Genomic DNA, 13,772 nt, shown 5'->3' on the forward strand with positions numbered 1-13,772 from the left:
TCACAATCTAACAATCACAATTTTATACCACATTTCATACATGTAAAATAGTTTAAGTCTATTTTGAAGTGACAAAAGGTTAACCGAAATACACAAGATTAGTTCTTCAATTGTCGTAGTCGACATCAAATTATTTACTTCATATATTTCATATTTATAACATTCGAGTTATTTATTTGAATAACCTCTACCACATTCTAAAAAAAGAAGTATAAATCTAGTATCTATTACTAATAATTTTATAATATATAATAATATGGTTTTCCCCTAGAGCCGACACTGAAGTATAGATGCGTATAGTGAGCTTATGAAACCATAGGTACCTGCTGGAATTTAAAGTTTTCGTTCTCTTTTGGGAAGTTTTCTTAACTTTGTAACGTGTTGTGGTTTTGAAAATAGTGGACAGAGCTAAGAAAATCTTTCACAAAGAAAGATGGTAAGTTTTTTGTAGTACGAACTTTTCACTACTTAATTAATGCAGGTTTAAATATTGAAGTAAAAATCACTAAAATCTTACATTTATTTGATAATTAGAAGACTATTGGAAAAAAAATTCAAATTTACCCTTGAAGAGTTCGATTTTCCTATATCTACCCTCCATTGATCTTTTATCTATAAAACCCTTAATTTTGTCCTATATTTTTTCTTCTCTGAAACGGTTGTCTACCTTGGCCCTGAAATTTCTCGTGTGAAGGAAAATATTTTATTATAAATCTCTGAAAGCTCTCTAAAATTCTCACAAATCTCTACAAATTTTCTCATATGAAATAAGCTACTAATACCCTATTTATAATAGTACGAAACATATTTCAACTAGGAACCTAAAAACTTATTTCTATATAATTCTGAATACAAATCTAGCTTTTAGAGATTTTATAATAAAATATTTTCCTTCATATTGGTATCAGAGCCAGCAATCTCCACCACCAAGTGACGTGAGACATTTTTTCCTGATATAACATCAAATACGTTTCCTTTGGCTTCTCCTCTCATGTTCACAGGAGATAACTATCAATTATGGCTGTGACGATGAAGACCTATTTACAATCTTTTGATTTGTGGAAAGCAGTTGAAGAAGATGATGAGATATCACCATTGCCGGCCAAACCAACTACAGCGTAAATCAAGAATTACAATGAGTAAAAGGTCAAAAAGTTCAAAGCAATTGCTTTAGTAGCTTTCCTCTAGAGCCGGCACTGAAGTATAGATGGGCATAGTGAGCTTCTGAAACCATGGGTACCTGCTGGAGTTAAAGTTTTCGCTCTCTTTTGAGAAGTTTTCTTAGCTTAGTAGCGTGTTTTGGTTTTGAAAATAATGGACACGGCTAAGAAAATCTTTCACAAAGAAAGACAGTAAGCTTTTTGTAGTACGAACTTTTCACTACTTAATTAATTCACGTTTAAATAGTAAGGTAGAAATCATTAAAATCTTACTTTTATTTGATAATTAGAAGATTATTGGGAGGAAAATTCAAATTCATCCCTGAAGAGTTTGATTTTTCCTATATCTGCCATTTATTAATCTTTTATCCATAAAATCCTTAATTTTGTCCCATATTTTTTCTTCTCAGAAATGATTATCTACCTTGGCTCTGAAATTTCTCGCAGGGAGATATATCGATAAACAAATGAAGAAAAGTATTTTATTATAAAATCTTTGACAGCTCTCTGCAGTTCTCACAAATCTCTACAAATTTTCTTATATAAAATAAGCTACTAATACCCCGACAACTCTAGCTTTCAGAAATTTTATAATAAAATATTTTTCTTCATATTGGTATCAGAGCCAGCAATCTCCACCACCAAGTGAAGTGAGACATTTTTTCCTGATATAGCATCAAATACGTTTTCTTTGGCTTCTCCTTCCATGTTCACAGGAGATAACTATCAATTATGGTTGTGATGATGAAGACATATTTACAATCTTCTGATTTGTGGAAAGTAGTTGAAGAAGATGATGAAACATCACCATTGTCGGTCAGTCCAATTTGTGCGTAAATCAAGAATTACAATGAGAAAAATGTTAAAAAGTTCAAATCAATTGCTTTAGTTGCTTTCTCTAGAGTCGGCTCTGAAGTATAGATGGGCATAGTGAGCTTCTCAAACCATGGTTACCTGCTAGAGTTAAAGTTTTCGCTCTCTTTTGGGAAGTTTTCTTAGCTTAGTGGCGTGTTGTGGTTTTGAAAATAGTGGACACGACTAAGAAAATCTTTCACAAAAAAAGGTGGTAAGCTTTTTTTAGTACGAACTTTTCACTACTTAATTAATGCACATTTAAATATTAAAGTAGAAATCATTAAAATCTTACTTTTATTTGATAATTAGAAGTTTATTGGGAAAAAATTCAAATTTACCCCTGAAGAGTTCGATTGCCCTATATCTTCCCTCCATTAATCTTTTATCCATAAAACCCTAAATTTTGTCCCATATTTTTGCTTCCTAAAAAATGGTTGTCTATCTTTGCTCTGAAATTTCTCGCATGGAGACATATCGATAAACAAATGAAGAAAAATATTTTATTATAAAATCTTTGAAAACTCTCTACAATTTTCACAAATCTCTACAAATTTTCTTATATAAAATAAGCTACTAATACCCCTATTTATAATAGTATAAAACCTATTTAAACTAGGAACCTGAAAACTTAATCCTATATAATTTTGACTATAAATCTAGCATTCAGAGATTTTACAATAAAGTATTTTCCTTCATATTGGTATCAGAGCCAGCAATCTATACCATCAAGTGACGTAAGACAATTTTACCTGGTATAGCACCAAATATGTTTCCTTTGGCTTCTCCTCCCATATTCACAAGAGATAACTATCAATTTTGGCTGTGAAGATAAATGTCTATTTACAATCTTTTGATTTGTGAAAAGCAGTTGAAGAAGATAATAAAGTGTCACCATTGCCGGTCAGTCCAACTTTGGCGTAAATCAAGAATTATAATGAGAAAAAGGCCAAAAAGTTCAAAACAATAAATTCTTTGTATTCCTCTGTTTCAGAAGCAATTATACAAAAATTATGACATGTGAACAAAGGAAATATGAATTTTTTTACAAAATGAATACTTGGGCAATGATCAATCAATATTGATGCAAGTTTTAAATCTTAAAGGAGAATTTGAGATTTAAAAGATGAGAGAATTGGAAGGGATTAAAGATTATGTCCATAGACTCACAACAATTGCCAATAAAAGTAGACTATTTGGTGAAAAAGTTTCCAGACAGTAGAATTATTGAAAAAGTTCTTGTGAATTTTCCTGCGAAATTTGAATCTAAGATTTCTTAACTTGAGGATTCTAAAAATGTCTCAAAAATTTCGGTTAATAATTTAGTCAATGCTTTGCAAGCTGTTGAGTAAAGGAGGGCAAATAGAGATGAAAAAATAACTGAACAAGCTTTTGTTGCGAAGATACCAAGTGAATAAACCAAAATATTAAAATTTTCACCCTGCAGCATCTATAAGAAAAACAATCATGCTGAGAAGGATTATTGGTTTAAAGGTAAACTCAAGTGATTTAAATGTTAAAGGCTCAAATATAAGCAAAAAGATTGCAAGCTTAAAGAAGTGCAAGCAAATATGGTACAAGAGGAAGATGCTCTTCTGTCAGTTGAAGACAGGTGCTTCAAAAAAATTGAGTACTGATGACAAAGTGCATCAACGAAGTTGGAGACAGGTACTTCAACAAAATTGGATGGCGGTGACAAAGTGCATCAACGAGGGTTAGAGACATGTGCTTCAATAAAAGTGGAAGTTCGAGAGAAATTCTCCAATACAACAATAACAAAAAAAGTCAGACGTATACAACAACATTGAATTACGAGAGAATATTGGAAAACTAATTCAAAGTTGTAGTAGGAAACCTTAATTGTTTAGAATTTGATATTTGCAAGTTTATTTAATTCATGTCTAAATAAGATTTGTAACCAGAATTATATATGAATAAGTTTTCATGTTCCTAGTTGAAATATGTTTCATACTATTATAAATACGTGTTTTAGTAGCTTATTTTATGTGAGAAAATTTGCGGAGATTTGTGAGAACTGTAGAGAACTTTCGGAGATTTTATAATAAAAATTTTCTTCAACAAAAAATTCAAATTTATGTCTAAACTATCAAACTGGTTTATATATAAACTATGTTATACTTTTGTATCAGAAAAGAAAAATCAGTTTCCACGTTGAATTAGACAGTAAGTTTTGATATTATTGAATTCATCTTTATAATGTTTTCACTCTCCTAAGAAAATCTTATGGAAATGTGAGCCAATACTTTCTTTTTGGGGATATTTTCCATTAATTACCATGTTTTAGTTTTTACTAGAAAGAAATGAGCCACGTACTATTTTAGAAAACAAATTAAATTAAAATATGTTTCTTTGTTTCAATCTTAACTAGCAATTCTGTACCCTCTTATGAATTAATTCAGCTTGACACTAAATGAGTTATCAATGACTACGATAACTAACTACTGTTGTGGCCAATTCTTTTCTTTTTCATTTTTGTTCATTTTAATAAGTAAAATTTTCGGCATTTATATGGCATCTTATATATCATTTGATATTAATTATATTGTTCTTAACTAAGATACTAATAACATTCAACACATGATTTAAGTAAATAAAAAAGGGACAAACCTATATATAATCTACTAAAATGTATCAATGTAACAAAAAACTTGGTGATACACGATAAATTATTTCATTTCATTAATCTGAACTAACAACAATCTTTTCAAGGAAAACCATATTTCGTCAATGAAATAAAACATACAATGACTCATAAAAAACTTAGATATGGAATGTAATATAAAATTCTATATGAAACCAAAACAATGATATGCTCCATTTACCTTCAAAGTTTACCGATAGAACGTCTATTCAAAGTCGAAAAGACATATAAGTGGCCTAGTATTGAACTAAATTACTTCTTAGGACTGCTAGAGTCTTGCTAAGCTGCTAACTGCTAATTGCAGAAGTTCGAGGATAATACTATTTTTTTCAAGAAAACGAGAAATAAATACTTCAGTGCACTTGTCCCATCCATAAAAGAGTATAACACTTCGCTATCCATTACGAAACATCTGAGATCAACATGTGTATAAGCATTCAGTATGGGCACGTGCAGAGGCAGATCTAGGATTTAAAGGTGGCGGGTGCCAAAATTTCCTTTAATGTACACCTTATAATAACTACTAATATATAGTTTGTTCGGAACGCTTGTCCGGTTCATTTTTTTTTAGTTTATTTGGACAATTCAATAAGCACTTTATTTGCAAATATAAAAATTACAAAAATTTTCCAAACCTTACTTATGGAATTTTATTGGGTATATATGTTATTATTGTCGTATGAAAATTACATCTCAGACATTAAGAAGCAAATATAATTAACATTTTAAAGAAGGAATCACACTTTTATTATTAATAATACAAGTAAAATCAATATTTTCATCAGGGAACTATATTTTTTTTGTATGCTAAAATAAATTTGCACAACTAAAATAAAATCTTTAATAAGGGAACTCCACCGATCAGAATAAGGAAAAAAAAAAATATCTTCACTAGATAAATTATACCCCATAAATAAATGCAAAATTAGATAAACTATAAGATCTCAAAACTTAAAATCATAAATCTAATGCTTGCGAAATATTCATCATAATTTATTACTAAAGAGATTTAAATTGTATTTAACAATCATAGAATAACACAAATTTTCATGTTATAATAAAATAATAAATTATAAATTAATTTTGATCTCAATCTAAATATCAAGACCCAAGTTTTTTGATTTTGAAAGAAGAAAACTAAAAGATTTGAGATTAAGAGAAATGCTTATATTATGAAATTTTAAATTTTGGAGGCTCTTTTTTGAGTGTTCTTGCTAAATATCACAGATAAAGTAATAGAATAGAGGGAAAAAATAAAAATAATAAACGACAAATAGGAAACTGGGAGGTAGCCAAAAAGGAAAATGACTAGGATAAAAGAATAAAAAGCACAACAAAAAAGGAAAGTCAGACAAGGTTCAAGATAAATTCGAACTTGAATTTTACACACGAGAAAAGCTTTCAAAAAGGTCTACCAGTCATGGCACCTTTGTCTAGTTTGCGGATGGGGGTGGCAAAATCATATATTTAACCTAATTTAATTTTTTTTATACATAAATATATGATAATATTACCAACCGAGCGGGTGCCATACCATCCCACCCATAAGGGTGGATCCGCCCCTGGTCATGTGTAGTTTTTTGTCATATTGTAGTGTATTTTGTAGAATCTGCACCAAGTACTCATGCTCATGTCGATGCGATGCCAGGATTTGAAGTTTGTAAATTTTGAACTTGCTAATGAACTCATAGCTCATCTTAGTTACTAGGTTCAATTGAGATATGATTTTTTTGTCTTTGAAAACTCTACAGTTTATTTGGGAAAATAATGAAGTGATATTGATATCTCTCATTCCAGAGCATGATATTGATTTGTTACCAAAAAAATTTAAGATGAGAAGGATTAACATGTTGAAGTTTAAACACATTTCTAGAGTTACAGGCTGAGGTAATGACCAAAATAGTCCCTTATCGATGGGTGTAGATTCATTTTGGTCCTCATTATATACCATTGAATATAAATAATCTTACCTGTTTGTAAAAAGTGAATACTTTTGGTCCAAAGCAGGAAGAGAAGACCTAAAACTAACAGAAAATTGTGCTTTTTAATGGAACAACATTAGCAAAACACTTTTCCTCTTCAAATGACTCTATCCTCCCTGAGTTAAAGCTTCCTCTACTATGGGCTTAATCCATAGAGGAAGTGTTCTCTGGCTATGGGTTAGTGGCGGAGCCAGAATTTTCATTAAGAGGTGTCAAAATATATAAATGTAAACATACAAAAGAAAAATCAAGGGGAGTCAACATATAGTATATATGCATATAAAAAAAATTAAACCTATCTACACAATATATTTTTTCCACGAAGTGGTGTCAACTGACACCCCTTGCTATAACATGGCTCAGCCGCTATGGAGGGTGCACAGTATGCAACCTTCTCCTTGCATTTCTGAAAGTTTCCAAGCCTAATGCTCCAACTTCTGTCCAACTTCATGCAGAGAACCACAAAATCCAATAAACAAGCTTGTCAAATATAAAACAATTAAAAGAGAAATTCTATTGCTCCTTTTGTCTTTCCTACATTTACCCCTTATCTATTAACTTGGAGTGAATGAGAAGTGAGAACACACAAAATCTGAGGAATTTTCCAAGTTGAGAGAATTCAGATTCACATTGCTGAAAGGAAACAAAATAGAGAAAAAGAGAGCAAAAGCTAGAAAACACGGGAACTTTAGAAGATTGATTGTAGTGTCAAAGCAACAAGAAAAGCTTGGAGAATATCAATGTTATCTTTCAAATTGTATGGAGAAGAAGAGTCGTCTCTCTCTTTTTCTAATCCTTGATTTTGTTTTGTTTTCTTGTTAAGAATAGATTTAACATTTAAAAATTAGGTGACGTTAGTTGTAGGTTCTCTCTCCTTCGACCAAAGGCATTCACTTTTCCCAAACATTAAGGGCTACTTATGTTCAGTGGTATATATTACAACAACATACTCAGTGAAATCCCACGAGTGGGAGGAAAGGGCTACCCTTCATTTTCCCTCTCTATGTGCCACTAGTGAAGGTTGCGAAGGCGCCTATTAGGGATACAGCATGAGTTACTGACCCTTTTTTAAGTTACAAGCTTCAAGCTTCAGGAGAGAAGAAAGAAATGGCATAACATATCTTTGCTTACTTCGTCTGTCTTTTCTATCTTAAATGCTATTACGGTCAATAGTTGAAATCCAAATGATGAGCATATTATTTCACAAAGGTTTCAAGAATTCAATTTCATAGAGATACTAAAACACAATAGTTTTGCCTGTTAAAGAATGCATAAACTCCTAGATTCTGCAAGATTGGTTCTTCGATTTTATAAGTTTATTTCTTCTGTCTAAAATCCAATTGCCACTGAAATTGTGAAGGTTATATTATATAACTTGATATACCAAGTCTTTAGGCTCCATTTGACAAACGGATGAGATAATCGTTATTTCCTCTATGGATTATATAATAAGCGCTACACCTAAAACACTGCCTGCATTAGGGGCAGAGCTATTTCGGCGGAAGGGGTTCCACCCCTTCGCTAAGAAATTAGTATTTGGGTCAAGAACTTTTGTTATGTATGTCAAAACTTTTGAATCCCTTTTGCACAAGGGAAGCTTCTATTGTACTGGTAAATGAAATTCAAAAAATGTTATTTGATTGCGGGCTTGATGCGTAGGTGTCACGCTTTAGCATATTTTCTAATCCTTTTAGTGATATTTCTGCCTCCATCACTGCCTGTATAACAGACTAGATGTAAGCAATGTGAAGTTATAATGTAAATGAGCAACTGTTTTCTTTGTCCTTAATGTGATTAAGTTGCTCGGCTTGCTTCTGACCTCAAACCATTTCTACAAGAACCTAAAAAGACAGGATTACCAATCAAAACATGACAGTGCAACAACAACCACCCAGTAAAATCCCACACATGTGGTCTAAGGAGGTAGTGTTTATGCAGACCTTACCCCTACTCGAGGTTGTTCAAAACATGACTGTGCAGATCAAGGAAATGGCATACGAGAGAGACTCTCATTACCAGAGCTGCCTTGAGTTAAAATCATAAGTCAAATACCAGCAAACATGTTTTTGCTTAAAATAAAATTTTGTAGTATAAATTACAGTTAACGGATTCCCTCAAGAATCAAGGTTATTAATTGTAAACCTTCATTTCCATTACTGTTACAATTTACATCCATAATGAAGAGGGAAAGGTGAAAACCTTTTTAAAAACATAGGATTCGAATTTTTGAGCCTCATGGATTCTACTTACTTTTTTTTTCTTCAATTTAACCATCTACAAGTAACCAAAGTTCACTGGTCCGACAAATCCAAATCTACACCGAATAGGCTCACTAAGAGGGTAAACCGTTTCTTACTTAAAAGTTCTCCAATCTGAGAACTCAAACTCGAAACCTTTGATTAAGGGTGAAGGGATTCAACCAGCCCACCACTCCTCGGTGGCATGGATGCGACGTACTTGATTGGTAAGTTGGGATGACATGAATTTTTAAGGGAAAAACGAAAGGACAAGAAGAAGAAATGTCTGGCTGATTCTTTTAAGAAGTTACAAACTCATACTGGAAAAGTTTACAAGGAGGAATCTTATAGAATGAGTCAATGAAATATAATGGACTCAAGGTTGGAAATGACAATTGTATTCATTTATGGCTAGAAACTAGATGTATGGTGCACGAAATCAATTCCGAAAGATGAGTTTCCCCGGTTATGCCCCATCATCAAGGATAGGGAGCTAACAATAGATGATCCCTTCTGATCCAAAATTTAAAAAATAGGATCTCTTAGAGGAGACAGTTGACAAACGTCTTGGAGCTAATAATGGATTTTCTCAGTCAAATCACATCAGGTTTTAGTCTTAACATTAATTATACAGAGAAGTATGGTTTTCCTGGTCTTTCTCTCTTCTCCTGTTTTCTCCTTTTTGGTAGAATGGGTTATAGTGGGACGATGCAATGCTGCTTGGAAGCAAATAATAGGGTTTTATAGGTCATAATACAGCAATATTTAGGTGTGGTTTCTCGTTGTGTGCTAATGGATGGGGTAGCTCGTGCATGCAGTCCTAGTGACAGATCTTTTACATCATTAGCGGTATAAATTGGCTTTTGTGTACAACTGAGAGGCTTACCTCACCAACACCTCCCAACCCCACCCAAGAGAAAACCCACAAGGGCGAGAGTTTTATAAGAGGGCAGAAGATTGATACAAGAAATTGTTAAAATCCACAAGGGTAATTTTCCAACACAACAATGGGCCAAGCGTTAACACATTACGTACACCCAAGATCATATTAGGCATTATCAAATGCAATCCCTGATAAAGAAAAATGAAACCAAAGCAAAAAAGTGGCAGACACACTCAAAACTTAAACTTACTGCATATACAGATATTTTATATTTGGTGACTCATCAACACATTATAGTCTATACTCTATATCCACTTACCATAAGCATGTTGTTTATGTAAGCAATGTGTATTAAAAAAATAGAAGATGCAGAGTAAAAGTTACCTTCATTATTTAAAGATTTCTTAAGCCTGCAAAACTCCACCCTGCTGGTTCCATCAATTCTGTTCCTAACCGATGCTTGAAAGGTCTTTATTGCATCACAAGCGTCAGTGTCAATATCAATATCCTTGGCTTGCAAGGTGAAATAATACCACGCCCCAGCAGCAAATGATGTGCTTACCTTCACAATATCCGCGGACTCACACTTTTTAGCTTAAAAGGAAGACAACCAAAATCATTTACAATCAATATTAGCTTGATATCATAATCACATTAAACCAAAAAGAATAAGGCAAAAACTTACATTCTGTGAATTAAAAATTACAATTGCCAAGTTGCACAGCTCAGTATATTTCTGTTGTTTCTTTTGATCAGTTTGGTAACTCCGTATTGGCACAATTGAGGAACTAAAAGAAGCACCTGGATAGACAGAGATATTGGAACCCTATTGCACAACCCAACACCAAACAATTAAAAGTAATGTTAATGAATAACAAAGTAAAGCACACAAAAATAGTATAAGTAGCTACATCCAACTCCCTGTAATACTGGTCTCAGCCTTGGGGTCCACCTTGGTACCGTTCAGAAGGTCAAAATCAGAATCATCAGAGTCATACATAACCAAGAAGGATACACAACATTCTCTCTGATTTTCTTAGTAAAAGTAAAACATATGTCACCAATACCAAACTTCTAACTAGAAGCATAACACCATAAGATTCCATATCGAGCTCTTGCTAAAAACAGTAGAACACATGTTAACATTCTTAATAATAGCTATGAACACAGAAGATTGAAATGAGCCCAAACAGATGGATGAAATCAGGTTACTGTGCAGCTTCCACATCAACACTGGAGTGAGGAGGTCCTCCATCACCTGCCAAAAAGAAATAGCCAAGATAACACAGGAAGGTAAAGCAAAGTTGGCTCATATATTAAATGCATCATTTTTCTCATTATCACTTGTCCATATAGAAAATTATAACGCAATTCCAACCCTCACAAGGTTGAAAACCATGAACAGGAAAATGTATGCATTATTTTGGCACAAGATACAAGTTGCAATGAAGATGGAGTAAGATATTTTATATGCAGCTCAGATTGTGGGAACTTGCCAAAGCCACATAACCACAAGTGCATCGACAGTCCACATGCACCTAGACCTAAATATAAAAAATCTCAAATTCATAGATCAAAAGCTAGCCAAGTGTTAAAACTAAAGACTCTGCAATAGACCAAACAGGTCAGAATGCCTTTGGGCCTTCACAATATTGACCCAAAACAAACAAACCACCGAGCAAAAATCAAATAGAAAGTAGGGTTGATGGTTAAAATCTCCTGATTTCGAACCAAACACATCAAGAGACATGTGCATCCAAACTAGGATGTTTATACTTATGTGGTAACTCATCAAAGAAGTCTTCTGCTAGACCTCCCAATTGTTTTGGGTCCAGTTATAACCTACAAGAGTTTCAAACCCTCCTCAAGCAGGAGACAATAGCCAAAGGCATCAGCAAACTCTTAGTAAAATTAGCAGCTGTATGGAAACAAAGATGAAATATATTTGTCTCTCTAGTAAGAACATTTGGATATTTCGAACTTCGCAACATATCCTAGCAAAGGCGACAGGTTGATAGTTTCTTCATTAGTGGATTACTGAACATTGGCAATTCCTAGCTCCTCTCAACGTAATGCATTTGACAACCTGTGAAGAATGTTCCGTTACAATTTAGTAACACTAATGGATGGTGAGGAGAGAGCTGGCAGTGGAAACTTGAGAGACAGAAAATTCTAATTTCAAAAGTTTCTGAACTGAAGAGTAGATTTTGAAATTAGCCCGTCATGATTCGTTAGGGATGATTGAGCTTAATGACCTCAGATAATCCTTCTATTATGTGGTAGAAGTGGGAGGGATGAGGGAGGGAGGAACAATCTGCTAATTAGATTGTGCTGCCTTATGTATGCCTAATATGCCCTTGTTCTATGTTCCTGATGTTCTCAGAATCTTGTGAAGGATTCATTAAGAAGAGGTTTGCTACTTCAACTTTTGGTTGCTCCTTTGGTTTGTATAATCTCTTAAATGCGCCTAAAAGAGGAATTGATAAAGAATCATAATGTAGCTCACGCCTATGAAGTACTACTAAACAGGTAGGCTATGTTTCTATTAACTTTCCACCGAGTTACCTGCAAATATAGAAGTCATGCTTTGAAACATTTGTACTTCAACATTCGAAGAATAATTATCAAGGGTTCAGCTATAAACATGGTTCGGAGTTGTCATTCATCACTCAAATTTGTGATGAATAAATTCTTTAAATTAAGACAGAAAGTTATTCCATATGATTTAAGTTGAGAGCTCTACCCTAAACAGGCTCGAGTTACTTAAACTATATTCCAGTTACAAAGAAACATTAGAAAAAGGATTGGCACTTGACGCTAGTATGTTATATGGTTTATGTTTAAAAGGAAAAGGTAAAAGACTGTACAATTCCGAACTTTAAATTAATATTGATATTCTTCTTTCTGCCCATGTGTAATTTTAGCAGCTATATCAAAGTATCATTTTCTAAGACAACAATAGGGTAGGCGTGAACAAATTGGTTACACCCTATATCATATCAGGCATACACCCTGATAAAGCAAAATGTAACCAAAAAAAAAAAGAAACAAAAAGAAGTGGCAGAAACGTTCAAAACTTAGTGCATATGCAGAGCTTTAAACGGGATGACTAATCAACACATATATCTACTTACCATAAGCATGATGCTTATATAAAGCAATGTATATAACAAGATAAAAGATGCAGAGTACAAAGTTAACCTTTATCAATTAACGATTTCTTAAGCCTGCAAAATTCTACACTCGGGGTTCCACCAATTTCGTCCCACACCAATGCTTGAAACATCTTTATTGTATCATCAGTATTCCTGGCTTGAAAGGTGAAATAAAGCCACATCCCACCTGCATATGATGCGTTTAGTCGTTTACCTTCACAATCTCCACAAACTCATACTTTTTGTCCTAAAAACGAAGAAAGCCAAAAGAAATCAATTCAATATTAGCTTGATATAATAATCACCTTAAACCAAAATAAATAAGGCAGACACTCACATTCTGTGTATAGAAAATTCCCAATTGCCAGGTTGCACATATTAGTGTATTCCTGTTTTCGCTCTGAGTCAGTAAGGTAACTCCGAATTGGCACAATTGTGGAATTAAAAGAAGCACCCGGATAGACGATAATATCAAAACCCCATTGCTTTTATTTTTATATTGTTTCTCTTTATACTTTTTTTTTTATTTAGTATATTTCTTTTTCCTTTTTTTATCTTTTATCAGAGGGTTTCAAAACATTTATTTTGATCGAGTACAACTGTTTGAGTGTGAAACTTGTACTCCGGCTATTTTGCCAAATATATTTTATAGGTGTGGCTATTATATTTCAGTTGAGTCATATTAATGTTTAGTGGAATATAAATCACTAAAAAATAGACTCTTATATCTAATTAATAAGAAGGCCAGCCAAACAGATGTATGTTGGAACCCTTTTTATTTATTTATTTATTTATTTAATTTTTTTTTTTGAAATAGATGGATTTAAATCGTGAAAAGGAT

The sequence above is a fragment of the Nicotiana tabacum genome, chromosome 5, assembly GCF_000715075.1.
Source record: "Nicotiana tabacum cultivar K326 chromosome 5, ASM71507v2, whole genome shotgun sequence".
In the NCBI taxonomy this organism is placed as follows: domain Eukaryota; kingdom Viridiplantae; phylum Streptophyta; class Magnoliopsida; order Solanales; family Solanaceae; genus Nicotiana; species Nicotiana tabacum.